At 48.3% G+C, this 24735-nt stretch overlaps 1 protein-coding gene across 4 annotated transcripts in view; it reads right to left on the minus strand.

The window, feature by feature from the left end:
- Positions 1–23811, minus strand: part of LOC119978275 (synaptotagmin-B) — an 835178-nt gene extending 811367 nt beyond the window's left edge. For all 4 annotated transcript variants that reach the window (XM_038819768.1, XM_038819769.1, XM_038819766.1 and 1 more), the window contains exon 1: positions 23589–23811. The gene's annotated coding sequence lies outside the window, so the exon portion shown is untranslated. The remainder of the gene's footprint in view (positions 1–23588) is intronic.
- Positions 23812–24735: the final 924 nt, after the last annotated feature.

The following is a 24735-nucleotide window of genomic DNA, read 5'->3' on the forward strand; positions in this document are numbered from 1 at the left end:
ACTTTACATTAATAACATGACTCGAGTTATTTTTTTTCTGTAGAAATGTGCATTCACTTTTTGATAGACTTGTACAAATTACACTATTAAAAATGAAACTTCAGAATATAATTGGTTTTCATAATAGCTATTGTAGAGTAATAGCTTCCAGCAGCTACCTTTTTCATTATGGATTTTCTAATCTGTCATCAAATATATGTGGAAAGGGACTGCTGTAAGGTTGAATTTCCAAACATTAATCTAGGTTTTGTTTGGGTGAACAAAATGGATTCAGAATGTGTTATATTAGGATGTCAATCACCCCTGTAGTTCAAAAAGTGGCTTATTTCCAATCTCATCTGAACTTTTACTGACACACATTCTTAAATAAAAGGAAGAAAATTTGTCAGATGCATAATTAGATCCTATGGAGTATGTCCAAGCAATTGCTTCAGCTTTGGCATTTTCAAAAACGGGAATTAATTTGGCAAACTGCTCAAAGTGGTCAGAAGCTTCGAATTGGTAAATAACTTGGGATAGTGTTACGTAAATGAGAAAAAAAATGTGCATTGATATGGCGCCTTTCACGACCACAGGGTGTCCCAAAGAACAGTTGTGGCCGATGAAGCACTTTTAAATTGTAGTCATCGCTGTAATGTAGGAAACACGGAGATTCATTTGTACACAAGCTCCCACAACAGTAATGTGATGAGGGGCCAGATAATCTGTTTTTTTGTCATGTCGACTGAGGGATAAATATTAGACAGGGCACCAGGGAAATTCTCTTGCTTTGGTTATAAATATAGTGTCATGGAGTCTTTTCTATCCACCTGCCAGGACAGCTTACTGCCTCATCCAAATAACAGAAAGATGGGGGGCGCGATTCACCCAACGGGAGACTGAGTGCCGACGCCGGAGTGAAACCCGGAGTGTTTCACAACGGCGTCGGAGGCTGCTCCTCGCCCCCTATTCTCCCCCCCAGGGGGCTAGGAGCGGCAGTGCGTGAATCCTGAATGCCCGGCCTTGACACTTGCGTCAAAGCGGCGCGCCGGGAATGACGCGGCCGGCGGCGCCGACGTGACGTCAGCCGCGCATGCGCAGGTTGGCCGGCTCCAACCCGCGCATGCGCGGTTGCCGTCTTCCCCACCGCTGCCCCCGCAAGACATGGCGGCTTGATCTTGCGGGGCAGCAGAGGGAAAAGAGTGCGTCTCTTAGAGATGCCGGCCCGACAATCGGTGGGCACCGATCGTGGGCCAGTCACGTCATGAGCACACCCGTGGTGCTCGATCCTCCCTCCGCCCCCCACAGGCCCCACACTTACCTGTCGCGCGCTGTTCACGATGGCAGCGACCAGGTGTGGTTGATGCCGACGTGAACCGGTCGGGTTCGTCAGGCCGCTCGGCCGATCCGGGCCGGAGAATCGGCGGTCGCCGTGAAAAATGGCGAGCGGCGATTCTCCTAGCGGCGTCACGCAAAACGCGACACGCCATTTTGGGGGGGGGGGGGGGAATCGCGGGGGGTGCCAGGGCGGCGTGGGGAATGGAAAATCGCGCCCGGGATTTAGATGATTTAGTTCAATTGATTCCATATTATATAGTGTTCTTTTATTTTTCTAATTAAGGGACAATTTAGCGTGGCCAATTCACCTGCCCTGCACATCTTTGGGTTGTGGGGGTGAGACCCACGCAAACAGGGGTGAATGTGAAAACTCCACAAGGACAGTGACCCGGAATCAGGATTGAACCCGGGTATCGGCGCCATGAGGCACAGCTAACCACTGTGCCGCCCTCCATATTATCCAGTAAAACCGCATAACTGGAAATTGAGTAATGTAAAGCAGATATATTTCAAACGTGTTTTCATGAAAGTCAAATGCAATCTTTTCTGCATTAATATTGTTCAACAATGGTGTAATTATGATATGGCTACTTTACCTCAGCTCAATAGCTATATTATTTATTCATTGCACCTTATGCATACAGCCTAGTAGCAGGCATACATTCAGGGTGGTACCCTGCTCTTGCAACATTCCAAGCTGTTAGATTTTCAATGTTTTATCAGAAGGTGTGTCCTCGCTGTCAGCATATTTAGCTTTAAAAGTTCCAGGGCACCAAACATATCCCTGATCATTTTATGTACTCAATTAGATGTAAAAACTCCACATGCCATCAGACTTAAGCAGTATGACACTATCCCTTTCATACTATCTCACATCCACTGTTCTGCCAAAGCAGGTTAGTTCCCAAATGCAGAATTAAACTGATAATGTATTATCAACATGCACGTGAGAAACTGCTAAATACGATGTAAATGCGCTCATATTCCTTTGCTTGTCAACATTTTTTGAGGCAATACCAAAGAAAAAGTTAATATTGGCTTTAAAGGCCAGAATGATTCATATTTCCAGGTTAATCTGTCATGACGGATCATTGAATTTCCAGTTTTAATGACGAAGGAAGCCTGCGGTAGGAATGATAATGATTTATTTTACTTTAACATAAAGTATCTACAAATCACAGGCCCCGTTGGGACAATCAACCTCCGGGTCCCTGCTCGAACCAGCTTTTATGCTCGGCTTTAGAAGCCCCAGCCGAGAGGGCCTCTGCCCACTACTGGGGAAGGTCTTACTCCACTAGCCCCATGAAGGAGGGGGGGGGGGGGGGGGGGGGGGAATCATTCATGGCTTCTCCATGGATCTCATGGGGGTTGTGACACAAGCTCAGTATGTTTTGACCAGAACGATTACAAAAGGTTAACTGCATTGAAAGATAATGGAAGATACCCGAATAAAATAGATCCTCATAAAAGTTGCTTTAAATATTTTCCACTTTATGAAAAACAGTTTTGTGTTTGGTGAAACCATCCCAGTACTTCCGTCCACTTTCTAATGATTCTATATTTGTGGAGAAAGAATAAGTCCATTTGTAATTATTGATATTACACAAATAATTTAAGAGTGGAATGAAACTAGAAACTTGCTTTCCCTATATTATATTAATAAATGCAGTTTCAATTTGTTTTGGAAAAAGTAACCACATCTGCTATTGTTGCAAAATTAAGTGCAATAAATGGGTGAAGGAGATCTACTCATTTAATATAGACCCCAAGAGGAAGTCCAACATGACTAAGTGCTGCAGTACAGAATATGTACTTCCTGCCGATCTGACCCAAGTGTCAACTAAAGTGTGCCAGAGGGAAAATAAGACTTTAAAATTCATAGACATATGAAAAGTCACATTTCAGGAGTTGCTTATTTTGAAATCTTGGAACATGCTCTCCATGAGAAAAATGTAGTTAGGAAGCACATAACGGTCGAGACTAACAGTTACATTATTGATTATGGTCTAGCAGCACCTTGTTTATATTGTGCTGTAACTCATATTTACACACATGCACAACCCTTAATCCAGACATTCAAGTTAAAAAGCGTTGAGAGTGCAGGTTGGAATACAGCACTTTCTAAATATTTACAAGAACTGCAGATAGATTGAAGGAAGTGTCCAAACAGTTAAAAGGATCCAGTATATGTTTCAAACCAGGTTTCATACAGCACTGGAGTGTCAGCCACCTACAGTGACAAAACCAAACAATGTGAGATTCACTCCTCCGACAGTCTCACGCAACACTACATTTAAGGACAGGGGCGGGATTCTCCGCGATGGCCCGACGCCAAAAATGGCGTGAACCACTCCGGCGTCGGGCCACCTGAACGTCGGAAAACCTCCAACCCAAAATGGGCGAGCAGCGGCGTGATGCCATTCGCGACGGGGTCACGCGTGCGGTGTCGCAGCACAAAAGACACCCCGCCGGAGACCCGGCAAAATGGACGCCCGCTGCGCAGCGCCAAGGTTCCAGGTGTGCGACATCGAGGCGCTCCTGGACACAGTGGGGCAGAGGAGGGAGGCCCTGTACCCCGAACACGGCCGCAGGGTCGCACCACACCTCAGCCAGCGCCTGTGGAGGGAGGTGGCAGAGGCCGTCAATGCCGTGGCCATAACAGCCATGACAAGCATCCAGTGCCACAAGAAGGTCAATGACCTAGTCAGGGCAGCTAGGGTGAGTACCCCCCATCCCCACCCTGCAATGGGCGGGACAGCCCTTGCTGAAACCGGCATGGCTGCACCCACCCATGCAGGCTGCATTGGCAGGATGGGGTGTGAACCTATGCCAACATACACACAACAGCTTGCCCGCATGTATATGTCTGCCAAACACTGTTGCCTATTATCCCTGCCACACTCCCCCCCCCCCCCCCCCCACCCCCTCCCCCCCACAGGAGAAGCATGCTCATAACAACTGGGAGCGTGAGAGGATCGGAGGGGGTCCACCTGAAGTGCGCCCCCTCACCGTTCATGAAGGGAGGGCTCTGGACCTTGCAGGCGGACCCGAGGACTGGGAGGTTGAGGATGCAGAAGTCGGGGTCGCCATCCCCCATCCCCCCTTGCACCATCCACCCTTTCACCATCCCCCATCCCCCCTTACACCATCTCCCATCCACCCTTACACCATCCCCATCCCCCCTTACACCATCCCCCACCCCCCTTACGCCATCCCCATCCCCCCCTTACACTCGCTTCCCCCAGCCCCCTTACACCATACCCCATCCCCCCTTCCCCATCCTCCATCCACCTTACGACATCCCCGATCCCCCCTTACACCATCCTCCATCCCCCCTTACACCCCCTTCCCCATCCCCCCTTACACCATCCTCCATCTCCCCTTACACCATCCTCCATCTCCCCTTAACCCCCTTCCCCATCTCCCCTTAACCCCATTCCTCCATCACCCCTTATACCCCCTTCCCCATCCCCCCTTAACCCCCTTCCCCACCCCCCCTTACACCCCCTTCCCCATCCCCTCTTCCCCATCCCCCCTTAACCCCCTTCCCCCATCCCCCCTTCCCCATCCCCCTTAACCCCTTCTCCATTCCCCCTTAACCCCCTTTTCCCCCATCCCCCCTCTTCCTCATCCCCCTTTAACCCCCTTTTCCCCATCCCCCCTCAACCCCCTTTTCCCCCATCCTTGTCTGCATGTCTAACCCTGCATGCTGTATTGTGTATTGCAGGACCAAACGTCGACTCACCCGTCCCTACGGATGCCGATTGCCCCAGGGATGTGACAGGGATAGACCTGGCCTGTCAGGCATACGACGCCCCCATGCAGTGCCAGGGCGCTCACGTCCAGGGATTGACCCAGAGCATCAGGCGTATGCCGCCCCCATCTAATGCCAGTGCGGCGACGCCGGTGGGCCACACCCCGTGACGAGGAGCGCAGCCACAGCAACAGGCCCCCGTCCCAGTCGACCCGGGACACTGACCCACACAACACAAGCACCCAGGACACCCCCGGCGCAGGACATGGACGGACAGGAAACACCACTCCAAGGGACCCCGGACTTCGGGGCGGATGAGACCTCGACATTACGCCACTGTTACCGGCTACAACCTCCACCATCGCAGAGACACTCACATCGGTTGGGCACTTTAGCGATGAGGCCTTTGGTTCACTAACTGGGGCACACAACACAGCCATCCCAGTACAGCAGGTGGAGGTAGGAGCAGCCGAGGGGCCGGATGGTCGGAGGGCAGCTCGGCGCAAGCAACCATCTGCTGCCCAGAATGCCAGGGTTCCTGGAGTTACCACACCCACCCATAGGCCCGATGCAGTCATGGACCCAGGGACAATCGAAGAGTGTGACGGCCGGCTTGCGGCAGCTGCAGACGCAGGTGGAGTCGTCCGCCCGTGTGCAGGAGCAGGAATTGGTGCCAGTCATCGTGCCACACAGGCCGACACCGCACGGGTGGCGTCCGCAGTGGAGGCAATGGGGGTGACAATGTCAGACATGGGGAGCAGTATGCAAGGCCTGGGGCTTTCTGTGCAGGCAGCGTCCGTGGCCCAGGACATGGCTGCCCTCTCACAGAAAGCCAGAGCCAGCAGCAGATCGCAGAGGCGCTGAACGCCGTTGCCCAGTCACAGCAGGACATAGCCCAGTCCCAGCAGGCCATAGCCCAGTCACAGCAGGCCATAGCCCAGTCACAGCAGGCCATAGCCCAGTCCCAGCAGGACATAGCCCAGTCCCAGCAGGCCATGGCCCAGTCTCAGAAGGCCGTGGCCCAGTCTCAGAAGGCCGTCGACGCTGAGGGCATCGGCACCATTGCCCAGGTGCTGGCCGGCGTCGCCCAGACACAGACAGGGATGACCAACTCCCTGAGATCCATGGCTGCAAACTTGCAGACCCTTGTAGATACTAGGAGCCGGCCTCCAGGACTGGCAGCGCCAGGTGCTGGGGGTGCGTCGGATGCTGGATCCGTTCGCACACCCGACCTTTGGAGACGCCCGAGGGTCATCGGGCACCCCGAGGGAGGAGGAGGTGCTGGGGCCCGTTGTGGGTCCCCCTGCAGGGGAGATCCCGGAACACCGCGACACCTCGGACTCCTCTCTTTCCGTCCCGGGCGCATCTGAAATGAAATGAAATGTAAATCGCTTATTGCCACGAGTAGGCTTCAATGAAGTTACTGTGAAAAGCCCCTAGTCGCCACATTCCGGCGCCTATTCGGGGAGGCTGGTACGGGAATTGAACCGTCCTGCTGGCCTGCCTTGGTCTGCTTTAAAAGCCAGCGATTTAGCCCAGTGTGCTAAACCAGCCCCTGTGGGCAACGGGCTGGACAGGCTGGCAGCTCGCCATCCCAGTTGCCCGAGCCGCAGCCTGGCCCATCCAGGCCGGGCCGCCCCAGGAAACGGCTGCCAAAGGGATCCCGAGTCACAGGGCAGGAATTACAGGAGTCCATCTCCAGGTCTGCTGTACGGTCTGGGGAACCACCTAGACGTAGTCATAGGGCCCGTAAGGCCACAAAATTAGACACTGAGTAAGTTGGCACGGGTGCAGGGCACAGACTAGTTATAGGGGCTAGGGCACATGTATGAACTGTTTGTCATTAAAATCACTTTCACACCTACAGAAGCTGCCTCTGTGCTCTGTCCGATGCGTGCGGGGGTGTGGTGTGAGGTGAGTGCAAGTGTATGCGTGAGGGGTGATAGGACGTCAGCCTCAGGTGAGTGTGCCCCCACCCCCCCCCCCCCCCCCCCCCCCCCCCGGGTCGTCCTCGCCATCGCCCCAGACAGACGATGGGACCGTGCGCTGCAGTGTCACGGCCGCATGTAGGGATGGTCCAGGTGGAGGGTGTTACTGTGGCCATGAGTCAGACATTGTCTAACGATGTAGAGCCCAGAGCTCATTGCAGAGTGGGTTGTCATCTTGCTCCATGGCCTGCAATAGACACGCTTCCACTGGCGACCATGTGAGCCCTGCCCATTGTGCCGCAGGTGGATGTGCAATGGAGGGGTGGTGTGCATGCGGGTGATTGGTGGTGGGTGGGTGGGGGAAGGGTAGTTGGTGGTGGGTGGGGTGAGGGTGGTAGGATGTTGCCATACTGTACTCCCTGTGCCCATACCCGGCGATTCCCACACCCACCTAGACTGTGAACCGGGCAGCCCAGCCAGTAATGGTGGGCAGCCAACCGTCCATGTCCAGCCCGTCTGTCCCGTACATTGCCCCCATCCTCCTCATCCGGGGAGGCCTGCCCTTCGCCGTGTTGTTCCTCCCCCTCCCCCTCCTCTGCCTCCAGCACATTGCCCCTCTGCTGGGCTATGTTGTGCAGGACGCAGCAGGCCAAAACTACGTGGCCGACTCTATCCGAAGGGTACTGGAGGGCCCTGCCAGAGCAGTCCAGGCACCTGAAGCGCATCTTTAGCAGGCCAAAGCACCTCTCTATCACACCCCTGGTCGCTGTATGGGCATCGTTGTAGCGGTTCTCCACGTCTGTGTGGCCTCCGTTGAGGCATCATCAGCCATGACCGCAACGGGTAACCCTTGTCGCCCAGCAACCAGCCCCTCAGCCGGGGGTGGCATCCCTCGAACATTGCGGGGATGAACGATTGCGCTAACACGAACGGTCATCTACACTGCCCGGGTACGGGGCGCAGACGTGCAGGATCCTCATGTAGTGGTCACAGACCACCTGAATCTTTATGGAGTAGGTCCCCTTCCTAATCGTGAACATGTCCCTGTTATCAGCTGGTGGCCGCAGGGCAAAATGCATCCCATCGATCGCCCCCTGGACCATGGGAAACCCGGCCACGGCAGCGAAGCCCGCTGCCCGGGCATCCTGGTTGGCCCGGTCCACAGGAAACTGGGTGTAGCGGTCCGCGGTGGCACACGGGGCGTCCGTCACTGCACGGATGCACCCGTGCACCGATTCCTGCGAGATGCCGGACAGGTCCCCACTCGGCAACTGGGATGACCCCGTCGCGTAGAAGTTCAGGGCCACCGTAACCTTGACGGCCACTGGGAGAGGGTGTCCACCCCCAGTGCCACGTGGTGCCAGGTGTGCCACCAGGTGGCAGATATGGGTGACGGTTTCCCGGCTCATCCTGAGTCGCTTCCTGCATGCCCGGTCCGTGAGACCCTGGTATGACCTGTGGCACCATTACACACGGAGCCTCATCAGGCATCTCCATGGCACCACCACCACCTCCTCCTCCTCGTCCTGTCGTGCGGGCGGCCCTCCAGCCTGGGCGGCTGCCACCTGCCTCTCTGCGGCACGCTCCTCTGTGGAAGCCTCCACTGCCTCCCTGGCACACTCCTGCTCCAGGTCCCCCAGGGCAACATGTAGAAGGGCGGTTCCCGCCATGGTGGCCAACATCGGTGGGTGATGCCCAAACATTACGGTCTGCAGGGGTGGAGGATTGACGACATATCATCATTGTACATACCCCCCCTCCGCAGCCAGGTGCCATGGGCTGCATGGTCACGACTGTTGCCACCTGGCCAGGCAACCCCCCACCCACCCCGGCATTCACACTGTCCGACGTTCACCCTCCCTGCCCCCCCTTCCCCGGCCCCACCCTCCCCGGCACTCACCCCTCCTCGGCCCCTGGCACTCACCCCCTCCCCCCCCCCCCCCCACCCCCACCGTTCCCCGGCATTCACCCTCCCCAACCCCCCTACTCCCGGCACCGACCACGATCACCAGAATGCACCCTGCACCCTCCACCGGCACTCGCGACCCCCCCCCCCCCCACCTACGGCCGTGCCGTCACTTCTCCGGCGGCCGCCCCACACCGGCCCCTACCTCCGTGCTGGCCGGCGTCAATGAGCATGACTGGTTGACGCCGTTAAAAAGGTTGTTTGATATACGCCGGCGTGACCGCGGCACTTCCCGCCATCCGGCCCGGAGAATTGGAGCAGCCCCGGGCCCATAGCATTGTGCCGACCCTCACTAATCTGCAAGGCATGCAGCGTAATTCCTGCCGGCGCAAATTTTGGGCTGCCGGAGAATATCGCAGGTGGCGTCAGAGAGCGGGGCGGGATTCACGTCGCCCCCCCCGCCGATTCTCCGACCCGGCGGGGGTCGGAGAATCCCACACAGGATTTCTCTGGCCAGTGGGATCGTCCGTCCTGCCGAAGTAGACTAATCATGGTCGATGTTCCGGCAGTGAGGCCAGCGAGCCATGCAAATTGTTAATGACTGTGGCGGGACCGGAAGATCTCGTCAGTGGCAAATAGCTTGCTGTCTCCGTCGGGGGAGGGAGTGCGGCGGCAGAGAATCCCAGCCTAAGAGTCAGGTCAGGCTGACTGCAGATCTACATCTGTCATGAAACAGCTTAGGTGTTGCTGTAATAGCAATCACACTCATTTTAGCTTCCAGAAATAGGAATTGTATCACAGGAACATTAACATTTCTGCATGAATTCAGCTTTAACTATAGATAGAAGTCAAATGGGTTTAGTTACCTAACATACCAAAGCAATGTAGAGAAAAGATATTTTGAACTGTTCTAAGAGCGTTGAGTTGTCACGTTTGGAAAATTGGAGCTTCAATCTCGGAAGGCGAATTTTAAAGAATTGTCATTCCGAGATGCTCTTTTTCCTCTTCTGGGAGCAGGTTGCAGAATGAGTTGGAAGAGATCCCAGAGCAGTTGAGCAAGCTGCCTAAAGCTGTACATAATACTGGGGTAAATAAGGAGGCAGATAAAACTGAAGATATAAAGAGGGCGAGGGGGAAGAGAAAATAAAAAGACCAATATCTTTTATGATACTATTTATCAATTTGGAAGTCACCCTTGATTGAAAAATTAACATGGCAAGTTATATCAGAAATCAAAATGTGGATTCTTGAAGATTCAACTTGGATTACTTCAGGAATCAACACTGCTTGGAGTAGATAATGCAATATCAACACTGCTTGGAGTAGATAATGCAATATCAACACTGCTTGGAGTAGATAATGCAATGCATCGTGCAGAATACCCATTTTTGAAGTTTATTTCAGCTCTGAGCTACAACTTGTTACTGAAAAAATGCACAATAAGGTTTAGTGTACATGACAGAAGTGATAAAACTGAGGGAAGGTCAGTTCATGCCAATTCAAAATTGTCATAAACAAACATTGCTGGTAGAACTACTACTGGTTGTGGTGATATGCACATGGGGTTAATGTAAATACACTACAACTCGGTAACCACTAGATGGAGCACCAGAGACGTCATGACACGCAGACATATAGCCAATGGGTCATTAGAACAGGACACATGGGTAATCAGGACACCCAGAGGTGACATTACCACAAGAGGGCATTTCACAACCCATAGAACAGCACGGCCATAGGGCAGCACGGTAGCATTGTGGATAGCACAATCGCTTCACAGTTCCAGGGTCCCAGGTTCGATTCCAGCTTGGGTCACTGTCTGTGTGGAGTCTGCACATCCTCCCCGTGTGTGCGTGGGTTTCCTCCGGGTGCTCCGGTTTCCTCCCACAGTCCAAAGATGTGTAGGTTATGTGGATTGGCCATGATAAATTGCCCTTAGTGTCCAAAATTGCCCTTAGTGTTGGGTGGGGTTGCTGGGTTATGGGGATAGGGTGGAGGTGTTAACCGTGGGTAGGGTGCTCTTTCCAAGAGCTGATACAGACTCGATGGGCCGAATGGCCTCCTTCTGTACTGTAAATTCTATGAAATTCTATGAAACAGGATCTCTGCCTCTTTCCACAGACAAACATCTAGAGAGTACATCGGGGTTGATCAGCAGCATCACACCCAGCACGTGGCTTAGAGCAGGCTGGTAAAGATAGACTGAGTTACTACAGCTAGATTAGCAGAGAGTCAAACTCATTTAAGAACTGTATTAATAGTTCAATAAACAAGTTGAACTCATTTCATAGTCTGGAGCTTCCTTTGTCAAAGCATACATCAAGGAAGCAGCTAAAGCTACACAAAGCAGCATAACACAATACTGGTGTTCCATTTTTAGGTACACAAAGCCAATTCAGACAAGTTTTACTTGAATCAGTCATTTACCAGCTCATATAACTGAGGCAAGTGTTCCAAACAACATTTATGTCGCTGGAGCTCATTGAAGAGTTTTCTGGCCAATGGTTTGGTTTTCAACTCCATGTTGTAAATATACAGCTGTAATTTGGAGTAGTTTATGATGGCTCCTGTCGACAGCTTTGGATTTTCCTGCTGTGACTGCCTCTAGCCTCATTATTGACTTGATTTTTTGGTTTACGATTTTTGACACTTGGGCAGAATCAAGAGGAAAGGCAGGGGTGGAGTGCCCATCACCTTCTCCACACTGTGGGGTTATCTCAGTGGATTACTTGCTCATTATCACATGGCTGCTTGTGCGAGTTTACTGTGCAAAATTAGAGGCTGCATTTCTTGCATTCCAGCAATGAGAATGGGCAGAGTTTTCCAATATTCTTTCGAGGTGTCAGTTCCGGTGAGAAAGCTGGAGAGAATCACGCCGGTGCCATCGCCATATATTCAGCCTCTTTCACAAAGATTTATTTCTCCACGTGTTTCACGCCTCGCTCATGGTGGTTTGCCTCTGATTCGCTCGCCCTGGTAAAACTTGCAATCTCTGCAATCACTGGCCGCTCCTTTTAAATGCCTCCCCAGCACTTCGCTTTACTTGTTTGAAGTGTTGCGGGGGGGGGGGGGGGGGGGGGGGGGGGGGGGGGGGGGGGGGGCTGTGGGGGGGGGGGGGGGGGGAGAGGCCAGGAAGACAACACCATGTTTCATAGAGGGACAACACCATGTCTCACCAAACGACTGGACGGTGTCGAGCAGAGGCCTGATATCTGTACCCGTCATCGGCCAGATATCCAACCAGCAGGTTCGCCGACCCTGCCTGGGAGGCTCTCGAAAGTCAATCCCTTATTCACTGGCTGTAAAGCATTTTACAATATCTGGAAGTCGTGACAGGTGCTCCATAATTCCTTATCACAAATTTGAAACACATGAGATTAAAAAGGATAGTGGCAGCATGGATACAATATTAGCTAAGAGACAGAAAGCCGTGAATCATTATTTTTCTGACTGAAGCTGTGAATCGTTATTTGTCTGACTGTAGAAAAGATACAGTAGTGATCCCTAGGTGTCAGTGTTGGGACTTCTGTTCTTTTTGATACAATGGGGAAAATTCTCCGTTTGGGTAACTATGGGCCAGATTCTCCGTTTCGGAGGATAAGTGTGGAGGATCTGTGGCGTTTTAAATGGAAAAAATCGGCAGCGCCCCCTCACTGATCCTGCAACTGGGGAGGGGCTAGCAGCTGTGCTGCATAAAACTCCAGGCCTTCATGAAATAAATGCCTGGAGAAAGGCTGGTTCCGTGGCCGCGTATGCTCGCGGTGACGACCTGCAGCAGTCGAGCCGTAAAACATTGTGCCAGCCGTGCGACCGTCCAGATAGTGCCCCCCTAGCCAACCCCTCGCCACCCCCTGGCCAGCCCTCACCACACCCCTCAGCCCTCGCAGAAGCCCCAACAGCCGGCAACATGGCACCTGCCCGACTGTGGTGGCGCTGGACACAGTCCGCAGCCGCCACAGCCGGTTTCCCGCATGGCTGAGACCATGAGTGTACCGCGCCATCTGGAACCTGGCACATCGAGGGCGGAGCATCGGGGAGGGCCTTCATGTGACCCGCTGAGGCCGTCCTAGTGCCATATGAAATCGGCATCGGGGAACAGAGAATCTCACCCAATGTTCTCCTGCCGGAGCGGAGCTGCAACTGATTAGCGCTCGCGCTGGGAGCACAAAGCAGAAAGCAATTCCCATTCGATCACCACGCAAATCTATGCATGGTGAGCATCGCAAAGGATTCTTGAGGCAACCCTACTATCGGGGGCCATTTTGAGCAGGTGGCCCAATAGAGTGTTCCTGTGGGCTGGTCTCTACCCTCCCCTCAGAGACTCACAAAATAAAAAGAGACCCCCTCAGACCCTGCAGAAAAGGGACTCTTTTTAAAAAATATATACATTTGGAGTACCCAATTCATTTTTGCCAATTAAGGGGCAATTTAGCGTGGCCAATCCACCTAGCCTGCGCATCTTTGGGTTGTGGTGGCTAATCCCATGCAAACACAGGGATAATGTGCAAACTCCACATGGACAGTGACCCAGAGTCGGGATCAAACCTGGGACCTCGGCAGCGTGAGGCAGCAGTGCTAACCCACTGCACCACCGTGATGCCCTAGAAAAGGGACACCTGTCAGGACACTTGGAATATAGTGTCCCAGTTGGAACGTAGGGTGAGATTCTCCGGCTGTGCCTTCAAGGCGACCGGAGAATTCCGCCCGCGATCCATTGTCCATGTCTTGACCGTGGTGTTCTTGCGGCGGGTGGGGTGGAAGAGTCCAGTCCATAGTGTTCAATTCTGGTTGCTACATGATTCTGCGGTCCAGAAGGATGTGGAGGCTTTAGAGAGGGTACAGAAGAGGATTACCAATTTGTTGCCTGGTATGAAGGGCATTAGTTATGAGGAGAGGTTGGATAAACCTGCGGCGCGATTCTCCCAACGAGAGACTGAGTACCGACGCCGGAGTGCAAGCCGGAGTGTTTCACTCCGGGGTCGGAGGCCGCTACTCGCCCCCTATTCGCCCCCCCCTCTGGGGGGGCTAGGAGCGGCGGCGCGTGAATTTCCGAGCTTGACGCTTGCATCAAAGCGGCGCGCCGGGAATGACGCAGCCGGCGGCGCCGAAGTGACGTCAGCCGCACATGTGTAGGTTGGTCAGCTCCAACCCGCGCATGCGCGGTTGCCGTCTTCCCCTCCGCTGCCCCGCAAGACATGGCGGCTTGATCTTGCGGGGCAGCGGAGGGAAAAGAGTGCGTCATTTACAGACGCCAGCCCGACGATCGGTGGGCACCAATCGCGGGCCAGACATCTGCTGAGCACGCCTGTGGTGCTCGATCCTCCCTCCGCCCCCCACAGGCCCCACACTCACCTGTCGCGCGCTGTTCACGCCGGCAGTGACCAGGTGTGGTTGGCGCCGGCATAACACCGGTCGGGTTCGGCAGGCCGCTCGGCCCATCCGGGCCGGAGAATCGCCGGTCGGCGTGAGAAATGGCGAGCGGCAATTCTCCGAGCGGCCTGTCGAAAAACGTGACACGCCATTTTTGGGGGGGGGTGGGAGAATCGCGGGGGTGCCAGGACGGCATGGTGTGATTCGCCCGGCCCTCCCACGATTCTCCCACCCTGTGTGGGGTGCGGAGAATCGCGCCCCTGGTTTGTTCGCACTGGAACGAAGGAGGTCGAGTGGCGACCTGATAGAGGTCTACAAAATTATGAAGGGCACGGACAGATTGGCTAGTCAGAAGCTTTTTCCCGGGTGGGAGATTCAATTACTAGGGGGACATAGGTTTAGGTGAGGGGCAAAGTGTAGAGAAGATGTGCAAGGGAAGGTTTTTTCCACAGAGGGTTGTGGGTGTCTGGAATTCGCTGCTGGAAGAGGTGATGGAAGGAGGTAAGATAGTGACCTTTAAGGAGCATGTTGACAAATCCATGAATAGGATGGGAATAGAGGGATACGGACCCCGGAGTGTTTAGGTTTCTAGGTTAAATGGGTAGCATGTTTGGCTCATGCTTGGAGGGCCGAAGGGCCTGTTCCTGTGCTGTTCCCCCTCCCTGCCCCCAGAAAAGAGACTCCTGTCAGGAAGCCTCCAAGAAACCAGGAAACCAGTGTTGGGATGTTAGACAGCAGTCCAGATAGAGTCATTGTGGTGGTGGGGGGGGGGGGGGGGGGGGGGGGGGGGGGGGGGGGGTGGTAGGGGGAAGGTGGCGGAGGATGGCACTCGGATGGACTTTCGGGGGGCAACTCCCTTAAAGAGTTTCCCCCATGGCCCATCGCGAGGTCCCACATTCCAGGGCCATGCTTGTCAATAGCAGTAGTAATTCTCACCCAGACAACCGCAGAATCATGTGGGCCAGAAGAATATGGTGCCCGGCCCGTTAAATGGATATAATGGGTCTTAAGGGCCCACTTGCATCCTCCCTCTGTCGTGGGACACAATCCTCAATGCAGACGCCAGCGTGGGGCAGGGGAATTGGAACAGATCGGCACTTTTTCTTCACTACCACAGGATTTTCCCTTTCACCTCAAACTCTGCTACTGGCGGCGCGAAGCAAAGAATTTCGCCCCGTATGTATGAAAGTTCTGGACTTGGGTTAAGGTGGCATGGTTTCAAAGTTGGCAGATGAAACAAAACTTAGAAATGTAGAAAAGAGAGAGAAAGAGAGAAGCAGTCTGCAGGGGCTGGTTTAGCTCAGTGGGCTAAACAGCTGGCTTGTAATGCTGAACAAGGCCAGCAGCGCAGGTTCAATTCCCGTACTGGCCTCCTGAACAGGCGCCGGAATGTGGTGACTAGGGGCTTTTTACAGTAACTTCATTGAAGCCTACTTGTGACAATAAGCGATTATTTTCTAGGAGGCATGGTGGCGCAGTGTTAGCACTGCTGCCTCATGGCGCTGAGGACTAGGGTTTGATCCTGGCCCTGGGTCACTAGCCTTGTGGAGTTTGCACATTCTCCCCGTGTCTGCGTTGCTCTCACCCCCAAAAATGTGCAGGGTAGGTGGATTGGCCATGCTAAATTGCTCCTTAATTGGAAAAAAAGAATTGGGTACTCTAAATTTATTTTTAATAAAGACTGCAGGAGGATATTGACAGACTGGTGAAATTGGCATACATGTCAGGTTAAATTAAATGCAGAGATGTATGAAATGTAACTATGAAAAAAGAATTGGATACTTATTTCAGAAGGATAAATTTGCAGGTTTGTGGAAAGTGCAGGGGAGTGGGAATGTTAGCACACACGTGGGTCACATGGTCTTCTTTTGTTCCGTATGATTCTATGATTGAGACAAAATTGATTAATTTTCCACTATCATGAAGTTGCATTTTAAAAAACTAAAAAAGGGGACTGATTCAGCCACACACCAAATTTTGTATAGACGGTAATGGTGCACTGATTAAAATATATGCGTTATTACAGAAAAGTATAAAGAATCGACTCAGTCATGATTCTTTCTTGATATTTTTGGAAATTCCTCACCAAGACTCTCTGATCATTAACTATTACCTCCACACAATTTAGTTGTACTAAACTACAGCTGAGAACAAATATTTTAAAAGCCTCCATTTAAGAATTGAACCAGGTTGCTGTCAAAGTAATGTCTCCACGTTTTTATCCTGATTGATTTACAGTGATAAACACAGAAATAGAAAAATAATATTCATCATAAACTTGGTATAATCTATTTGAATTAACTACTTTAAGGGTTGATTAACCCACTGCAACTTTGTACTGCATAATATTTTACAAATAAAAATATCTAATAAAGCTGAAAATAATCATCAAGTAAATTTCCAATAACAGGCTTTTGTAAGAATTCTTATAATAATAATCTTTATTGTCACAAGTAGGCTTACATTAACACTGCAATGGAGTTACTGTGAAAAGCCCCTAGTCACCACATTCCAGCGCTTGTTTGGGTCCACGAGGGAGATTCAGAATGTCCAAATTACCTAACAGCAAGGCTTTTGGGTCTTGTGGTAGGAAACCAGAACACCTGGAGAAAACCCACACAGACGCAGGGAAAACTCTGTAGATTCCGTACAGACAGTGGCCCAAGCCGGGAATTGAACGTGGGGCCCTGCCGCTGTGAAGCAACTGTGCTAACCACTGTGCTACCGTGCTGCCCAGCAGCATTCTGCAGTGAGTGTATTGCTGTCAAATGTGCTGGATGTGAACATGTTATAATTGGAATGGAGAGAGACTGGGATGCTCCGGTGCAGAGGGATCTGGGTGTCCTCATGCACGAATTTCAGAAAACTAGCATGCAGGTACAATAGGTAATACTGAAAGCAAATGGAATGTTAGCATTTATAGCTAAAGGAATAGAGTATAAAAGGTAAGGAAGTGTTGTCGCAACTGTACAAGGTATTGTTGAGACTGCACCTGGAATATGAAGAGAGTTGGAGTAGTATAAGCCTCGAGTCTGTAGAGAGTTTAGAAGAATGAGGGGAGATCAAATTGAGGTATACAAGATGGTAAAAGGTATGGATAGGATGCCTCCTCTTGTGGGGCATTCTAGAACGAGAGGTTATAGTCTCAGGATAAGGGGCAGCAAATGTAAAACAGAGTTGAGGAGAAACTACTTCTCCGAAAGAGTCGTGAATCTGTGGAATTCGCTACCCAGAGTGCGGTGGGTGCTGGGACAGTGAGTAAATTTCAGGAATTAGACAGATTTTTAATTAGTACTGGGGGTGAAGGATGGCCAGGATGGTCGATTTGAGGCCATGATCGTATTCAATGGTGGAGCAGGTTCGAGAGGCTAAATTGCCTATTCCTGCTCCTAGTTCTTATGTTCTAAGAAATAACTATTCTGTCTAAGTCCATCTTCCAGCTCTTTGTCTGTAGCCCTGTAGGTAAAAGCACCTCAAGCACAAATCTGGTGTTCTTGATTAATAAAGGGTTCTTGATTAATATGGGGAGAAGGCAAGAGAATGGGGATGAGGAACATATCAGCCATGATCGAATGGTGGAGCAGACTCAATGGGCTGAATGGCCTAATTCTGCTCTGATATCAAAGAGAACTGCCAGAAGAATTTCCAAACTCCTCTCTGAACTGAACTCTCAGCTGAGACAATGAAGAATGGCCATTAAATGTCACATTAAAAAGCAGGTTTGCAGTGTCATCCATCATTCTTCCAATCAGCCATTTCATCGACACTGATTGCAATCAGTACTGATGCCAGCATTAGCTTGCAAAATATCTGTGCCCTCATTGTCAGAGTAGGTGAAAGATGACATAGGATGTAGCAAATCACGTTCAATTTTCAACTATCAGATGTGATTTGAATTCTACTCAGGGACATCTTATTTTACTCCCCCACATTTACATCACAATTTCATACCTTTGCTACAAGTACGTCTATATTGTCACATATATCATCCATTTCAATAATAACACATAACCAATCCATAAATTTTGACATGCTTTAAAAACATCTTCCATATGCACTATCAAACACTCCCATGATCGTAGCAACTATTGAATACTCCTCGCATAGCAACTAACTATTTAACTTTGAGACTATGCAAGGCAAATAACTATCGCAACTCACATCATCCATCATTTTCAGGCATTCAATTTATAAGAAAAAAAGCTATTTATCTACAAATTCACACGTAGTCCAAAGCTTCCCTTTTGTTAATCATTAAGGCCTCACATTCAAATCAACCAGAACATTGGAAACCTAGCCCTGTAAAGTTAGCTCCAGTTTTCTATCTCAGTATTACATGGCATTTTAAGTGTCAAAGAAAAAGTTTCCAGGTTTCACATACCACAGGTAAACAAATGATCCAAACAACAAGAATGGCAACAAGTCTCATGTTTTAAAGATTTATAATTGAAGAAATGAATTCCGAAGTACATAAGTAGGAATAATCTACAAATGTAGGGGTGAATCACATTTCAAGAAAGACAATGGTGTGTAATATTAAAAAGGAATGACTGACCCCCATGCTTACACAATTATATATTTTGACCTACATAATTCTATTTTAGATAGATTACTCTAATTGTGTATTATTGACATTGGGATCATGTAACTGCTGGAAGAAATATTGATGCATGCTGATAGTTTAATACAAGGCACAAAACTTGCATTTCTATCCCGTTCAACTTACAGGATGATAACTATGGAGTTGGGGAGAAAATTGTCAAGCAGAGGGATGTTCAAAAAGGACCAGCCTTAAAGTGAAGGTTTGGGGATAAAGGGGTGAAATGGTTGAGTTGCTAAGGGAGGAAATCAAGAAAATGGGATTGCAATGTGGCTGAAGTAGTTCTCCCTACGGTAAAGAAAAACAATGAGGAATAGATAAAAATTAATATGCTGGCGCTATAAAATAATCAGTGTTTGCACCTAGCACCAGAAGAAATAGCAGAACTATGGAAAATGAGGTTGTGGTAGGATTTGAATGAAAAAGGGCATAATTGCTCGAAATCCATGTGTATGAGTAGTCAGTGGCACTTGGCAAAGACAGAGCGATTTGGAGGCTGTTGGAAGCTGGATTATATATCCATAAGTTAATTGACAACTTGCATTTACATGACATGTGTTTCAAAAACCGATACAAGGTACTTAACATTTGCAATCAAAGTTTGACATGAGGTCATGATATCCATAACCCCACCCCATGCCCCACCCCCGACACTGTGTGTTTTTCAGCAGTGGAGGTGGCTTGCCATTAGTCACCGGCGAGATCTTCCAGTCCTACTGGTGCCTACGATGTTTTGCCTGGCACACCCATCCTGCCAACCGGAGTGTGCCAAGAGTGGTCGCTTTCAGTGGGGCCAGAAGATCCCACCAGCAGATGAAGTGGCAAGAAATCCCACCTGATTTACATTTCCTAAGGTGATGTTAGGAAAGGAAAAGGTTTTAAGGAGCATGAGGCGAGACGGGTGCCGAGTCAGAGAGGTGTGGCGGGAGGAATTCCAAAGTTCAGCACCTCGACAGCTGAAGGCACAGTGATATCTTAAAAAACATGGATGCACGAGAAGCCAGAATTAGAAGAGGATGGAGATCTCGGGGTGCTGCAACATTGGAAGAAATTACAGAAATTGAGAGGCGAGGGCCATGGAGAGATTTGAAACTGGGAACCAATGTAGGCTAGCGAGCACGGTGGCAGGCACTGGGTGAACCAAGTTACTGGCTATTCTATTGAGTTTAACAGAAAATGACAGTGCCACTATAAACCATATATAAGGTAACACCAAACAGTGTGTGTGGTGGCACATGCACAGCAAAGATTCAGGTTTGGCAGAAAGTGCACAGTGAAATATTTTGCCATTACATGTCTGCCAACAGAAGGGATTTATCTCATGCTGATAGATTGACTGCCCAGAGTTCATTTGCTCGGTGTCATTTCTAGCAATGAGTTTCTCACTTTTTCCAAGCGTCTAGTCCGAAGCTGTAAATGTGTACAGATTGCATATCAATCAGTATCCAATGGTGTTGTGTTAGCAAATTAATACAACTGGATTTCCAGCATGTAATTAGCAGTATAACAACACGCAATATTTCAAATTTTGTGCAGTCTGAAAAGTTCAGTTGATGTATTGAGGTTTTCCTGGCTGCTTCACACATTTTCATTCATAAGTGGACGACTACACAAAAGCACTCAAGGATAACTTACTGGAAGCGAGTCCTGGAGAACCCCAAGTACTGCAGCAAGTTACTGATTGTGACAGAGAAAGGTCTTTTTAAACCAACAGGGAAAGACTCAGGCTTTTTCTTCTCTCTCCTCTCACTGCTGAAATTGTTGTTTCTGCAGCACCTTTGTATTTAGGATTGGATGAGGTCCCCCAAGTTGTAAAATGTTAAAATATGAAGTAAAGAATGTTTTCCTTTTTATTTGCACCCAAATTGAAAAACAGAACATTATTTTCTTTGTTGTTCAACATTGTGCCATCGACTGTTGACCGTCGCTCTTAAAAAGCATGAGCCGGTTCGAAGTCAGAAAACATAACAAGAGCTGGTTTTAAAAAGAACATCCTTAGCTTTGTCAGAATTGACTTGATCCTTCAGATAATTACTCACGTAAGCTTGCTTAATTGATCAGTATAAAAACAGTTTTAGTGATTTCTAATATGCTGTTGTGCAATAATGTTGAAGCACCATACAATTTTCCAACATAATTGTTATGTGTCAAACGCCGATTCAACAAGCCTGTAAAATGTATTTTATTTAGTGGCACACTGTGCAAAATTGTGCATCGCTAGAATTATGTGCAAGGGCGCATTACTCTGCAACCTTTGCATTGCAGTTTTGCCTCATAGTGGGCACTGGAATTACAGGGGAGAATGTGCAGTTAGGGTCCAGCCTCACAACAGTGTAAAAAGAGGTGTGAGACTCCCCAGGAAGAAAGGAACCTCCAGGCACTTTGCCTCAAAGTCACTTTCGGTCTTTAGTTTCAATTTATGCTCAACAGGAAACTGCCTTGCACCTACGGTGCGGCATCATTTACAGGTTCATTTGTACCATTCTATGAATGGCCATATTCCCCACCTAAATTAAATTACTTAGCCTTCATCCATTTCATCAAGGCATATATCAGAGGCACATTCAAGATTAGTTTAGACTGCTGCTCAATCACATTAAGGTTGTGCCAGGATAAGAGATTCAAGGTGGAACTCTTGAGCCAAGGGCAATGCCATGCAGTGTTCAGTAAATCAGAGGGAATACACCTTGGCCACTCTGTAGTGTTGTACTGCAAACATTTTTGTGTAATTATAGTTAACCTTCATTTTAACAGCATAATGAATGCTTCACAACTAATCTTTAGGTGTGAAACAGCTTTTTTCTCTCCAGCTTTATAATTGCCACGAGTTAGTGCAGCATGTTATAATTCATCATCCAATGCTCACAACTACACCAAAAAAAATGCAGTGGAAAGAGTTTTACAAGGAGTTAATTTGGATTCCAATGTGGAATATCCGTAGTCGCAACCCCTTCAGAGCCACGATTGATTAGAGCTTAGAAACATTACTTTTTCTCTTCCAAAATGAACAGGAAATATTAATTTGGCAGCAGAAGGTGGTAATTTATTAGAAATGCAGTCGGTGTCTATACCCAATGGATTACAGAATTTTCATACTGCCTTCATTTTAATAGCAATCTCTCACCAGACTTCCATAGACATTTTAAACCTAATTCAATTATATTTTGTCAACTATGACATGAAGGTATTTCACAATTTTATATTTCATCTATTGTTGATCTTGTTTATGTTCATGACATTAGCTATGGTTTCTTCCCAAATATTTGAAGGAGTACACTGAAGAAATCAATCTCAAACTTTATTCTCTGGAAATAAAATGACAATCTTTAATTGATCGAGCTTCATTTCATATACTTAAAACAATGATCCATATAAAATAAAGTACATTTACTGTACTAAGCTGCATAGTTTGGTTTAATCTAACCCAAACCAATGACACTTTTAATTGGAACATATCCACACTTCTATCTCCAATGGAGAAAAAACAGAAGCTGATTAGTCAACAGGAATGTCTGTAATCAAATAACATTATTCTCAACACATGAAGGAATCAAAGAGTTTACAATAAGTAGCTGTAATTTATAAATTTTGGAGAGAAAACAAAGAACTCGCAGCTCTACTGAAATTTCTAATATCCTAGCACTCACACCTACCCCAAAGGTGGCAGTGGTCAGATTGGCAAATGTACAGTAAAGCTTTGAAGTGTAGCCTCTTACAGTATTTTATTTCACTCAAGATTCGCCACCCTTCAAACTCTCGCTCCAGTTTGTCCTCTCTTCCATTATTGTCAACAGCCCAGTAACAAAGATTTTCTGCACCACAATTGTTGTGATCACAATCTATTTCTACAATGCACTCCAACGCCAAGAAATAGAAATGAAGTTACATTTCTTGAAAGATTCTCCCAATTTTAGTGATGAATAGAACATTCTCTAAAAATGGTCTGTTTCTTAAGATGGTCAGAGCTGAGTCTTTGAAGCAAACTTCATTTCTGGTCTTCAGGCTTGTCCAAGCAATCTTAGGTGAGTTTTTGGGAAACACATGCACCATATGTATCACAATAAAATGCAATCAATTGTTAACTTTTCACTCATTTAATAAATTAACAATATCATTTATTGATTAAGCTCATGATTAATTCTTAGCAGTAAAGTTCTATACACATACAGAATCTAATTTCAGTTTAATTAAACAATACAGTAAAGAATTATTGGAAGCATCTCTGAATTCCACTCAGTCTGACATAACATTGGTAACATTCAGTGGGTAACATTCATTCAAAGGCAGGTATACAGCAGCAAACCATTTACTTTTTAAAATTGCTGAAGTAATACTATGCTGGCTGTGCAGCTTCATGCAGCCTGAAAACCTACAACTATGAAGAATAAGACACTGGTGATCTACAGTGTGAGCATAGACTATACGTTTTTTTCTATTCAGAATCTATATGTTGAGAGATATGCTATAGTGCCATTTTCTTTCTCCCTCTCAATCATTATAGTTTGGTTTCTCACGTCATTCATCTCAATTTGTTACAAAGGCATCAAACTCTTACCAAATTATATTCAACACACCAAGAGAGCTGCAGTTTTGTATAATACAGGGAAATCTCTGGCTGCAGTGCAGTGCGGACTGAGGCAACAGCAGTCTGACAATGATGCATGCAATTGAGAGAAGTACTTTCAATCATCTATTGCAGCGAGGCAGCCTTACCTTAGCCTGTGCTCCTTATCGGGAAGTTCTCGTCAATAGGATTTTCAGGACAGTCTCTCAGTCAGAGCAGGAAAAAGAAAACAGGTTCCTAATGACTTAAGACAACTTTACCCTTTTTAAATGAACACTGACCCACAATACCAGGAGAGAAAGCTGGGAGAGAGAGAGAGAGAGAGAGATGGGGGGGTAGGGGGAAGAGAGAGAGAAGTACTGAAATGTTTAGGTCAGCATCATAGTAAAAGCACTGCAGTTTCCCAGAAATCCCTCTAGTGATACATTGCTGTATTTCACAGTGCTGGCAGCCGATTGGCTGCTGTGTTGTTCGGTAATGTCGAATCTCGGCATTAATTGGGGATGGTCCCTTTTCTGGTGCACTCTCCACCCCTGCATCAAGTATTGCTGGATCAGCACAATGAGGGAAAATCAAATACAACTGAACTGACAGCAGACACCAGCACTAGCATACGGTATAAGGAGTCTACGTTTCAGTACTAATGTTCTATGCGTAAATGATTCAGCAGGGGCAGACAAACAGAACAGATCAATGGATAATGCAATTTGCACAGTAGCAGCAGCCTAATTTTAAAAAATAGAACAAGGAATAGATTCTGACTGCTGTCAGCCTTGCACGGTACATCATTAATTGTTTAAAACGAGATGGGTTAAGCAGCTCACTAATTTGATGTATAGGTTTACATTCGTTGACATGAATTATACTACACAAATACTGATTAAATAAAAGGGAAAATGTAAACAGAAATCATTATCATATGATAAGATGATTAGATTAATTAATTGTTTTTCCTTTTCAGGAATGTATATTTATATAGTGTGTGTTTATTGGGTTCAAGATTTCAATTTTTCTTCGACATGCAAGATTTGCTGTTTGTGGAAACGAAACAACTTAACCAGTCAACATGTGCTTGATTATTTGATTCTCAATAAATACAATAAAAAAACCCTCTCACTATCTGTACTGTGAAGCATGAATTGGGATAACAAGGCTCCCCTCCCCCTGCCCCTGTTCTCCCAAGTAGTAGTCCAGTTTGTTTTAATTAACAATCACAGTGCCGAACATCCATAAACTAAATAGTGCTGTTACCTCGGAGGAATATGGCATTCTCAGTGTTGTGCGCAAACATGTGAA

This window comes from Scyliorhinus canicula, chromosome 15, assembly GCF_902713615.1.
Source record: "Scyliorhinus canicula chromosome 15, sScyCan1.1, whole genome shotgun sequence".
Lineage (NCBI taxonomy): Eukaryota > Metazoa > Chordata > Chondrichthyes > Carcharhiniformes > Scyliorhinidae > Scyliorhinus > Scyliorhinus canicula.